The sequence below is a fragment of the Megalobrama amblycephala genome, linkage group LG7, assembly GCF_018812025.1.
Source record: "Megalobrama amblycephala isolate DHTTF-2021 linkage group LG7, ASM1881202v1, whole genome shotgun sequence".
NCBI lineage: Eukaryota > Metazoa > Chordata > Actinopteri > Cypriniformes > Xenocyprididae > Megalobrama > Megalobrama amblycephala.
In genome coordinates, this window is record NC_063050.1 from 42,223,227 (window position 1) to 42,225,735 (window position 2,509).

Genomic DNA, 2,509 nt, shown 5'->3' on the forward strand with positions numbered 1-2,509 from the left:
CAAAATATTACTTGGTGAATTCACTTAAGAAGGACCTTCTTCCTCTTTAGCACACCATATTTATAATTGCCACAAACTAAGAGGTACTGAGTGAACACATCTATATTATAATACTATTAATATGCGTATAAATATATATATATATATGAATGCATTTTATATATGTTCTTGTTTGTATGTTTGTTTGTTTTTGTTTTGCTTTATGCAATGTTTTAGCAATATGTACCTAAATATGTCATGCCAATAAAGCAATTTGAATTGAATTGAATTGAATTGAGAGAGAGAGAGAGAGAGAGAGAGAGAGAGAGAGAGGAAAATGTATTTGTACATCTATCAATCATCGTTATATTGCATCGCATTATACCCCCCACAATAAAAACTACAGAGCTTTGATCATAAAACTAGCATTTAAGCTTCATCTTACTAAAACATAATATTTGGTAGAAATAAAGTGACAACTGTTTTTGTTTTTAATGCATTTTATAAGTAGTCTGTAATACTGTTTTAAAAATCACTGATTTACAAACCCGATTCCAAAAAAGTTGGGACACTGTACAAATTGTGAATAAAAAAGGAATGCAATAATTTACAAATCTCATAAACTTATATTTTATTCACAATAGAATATAGATAACATATCAAATGTTGAAAGTGAGACATTGTGAAATGTCATGCCAAATATTGGCTCATTTTGGATTTCATGAGAGCTACACATTCCAAAAAAGTTGGGACAGGTAGCAATAAGAGGCCAGAAAAGTTCTGCTCTTAGACGGCACTGCATCACATACAGGAATGCTACTGTAATGGAAATCACAACATGGGCTCAGGAATACTTCCAGAAAACATTGTCGGTGAACACAATCCACCGTGCCATTCGCCGTTGCCGGCTAAAACTCTATAGGTCAAAAAAGAAGCCATATCTAAGCATGATCCAGAAGCGCAGGCGTTTTCTCTGGGCCAAGGCTCATTTAAAATGGACCGTGGCAAAGTGGAAAACTGTTCTGTGGTCAGACGAACCAAAATTTGAAGTTCTTTTTGGAAAACTGGGATGCCATGTCATCCGGACTAAAGAGGACAAGGACAACCCAAGTTGTTATCAGCGCTCAGTTCAGAAGCCTGCATCTCTGATGGTATGGGGTTGCATGAGTGCGTGTGGCATGGGCATCTTACACATCTGGAAAGGCACCATCAATGCTGAAAGGTATATCCAAGTTCTAGAACAACATATGCTCCCATCCAGACGTCGTCTCTTTCAGGGAAGACCTTGCATTTTCCAACATGACAATGCCAGACCACATACTGCATCAATTACAACATCATGGCTGCGTAGAAGAAGGATCCAGGTACTGAAATGGCCAGCCTGCAGTCCAGATATTTCACCCATAGAAAACATTTGGCGCATCATAAAGACGAAGATGCGACAAAGAAGACCTAAGACAGTTGAGCAACCAGAAGCCTGTATTAGACAAGAATGGGACAACATTCCTATTCCTAAACTTGAGCAACTTGTCTCCTCAGTCCCCAGACGTTTGCAGACTGTTATAAAAAGAAGAGGGGATGCCACACAGTGGTAAACATAGCCTTGTCCCAACTTTTTTGAGATGTGTTGATGCCATGAAATTTAAAATCAACTTATTTTTCCCTTAAAATGATACATTTTCTCAGTTTAAACATTTCATATGTCATCTATGTTGTATTCTGAATAAAATATTGAAATTTGAATCTTCCACATCATTGCATTCTGTTTTTATTCACAATTTGTACAGTGTCCCAACTTTTTTGGAATCGGGTTTGTACATTATAAGATATCAGAATTTCACATTTTTGGCAAAATAACAACATCTGCACCAAATATATATTACATTTGACTCTGAATAAAAATAAGATGTCTTTTTTACTACTATATGTACATATCGTCATTGTCTAAAGGTTCAATAAAAATAATTTTTCTGACTATTATTTCATATGTACATTTGTTTTTGAATAAAGTGGAAATGCCATCATGGGTTGGAGTGGATGTAGATGGAGGTGAGATACTGAAAAATATGGAAAACATTCCTGGGGTTTGAGGAGTATAAAACAAGGTATCTCCATTCTTCCTGAGAACTTCAGTCAGATGGGGATGTTTAGTAGAAATTAGTGGACTGTGGGAGACAAACAGAGAAAGTTCAGAGAAGAATACAAGAGACAAAAACTCAAACAGACACATAATTGATGTTTCACAGCACTGCTTGTGTTCTCCAAACTGGAAAGCAAGTTTTTACATATTGGTGTGTGTGTTTATTAAGTTTTTCTCTCTCACATATTTCACTTCTTTAAGCATACTCATTAAGCATAATCATAAAAGAAATGCAATTCAAATTTTACTTATTAAAATGTATTTCAAAATGCTTGTAGGCTTACATTTCCACACTTTTACTGAGGTTTACTGCAATGCTCCAAGTAAGGACTTTTAATTTGAATGCGAACGTTTGTCATTTCCTGTGCAGGCAGTAATTGGAGATATTTA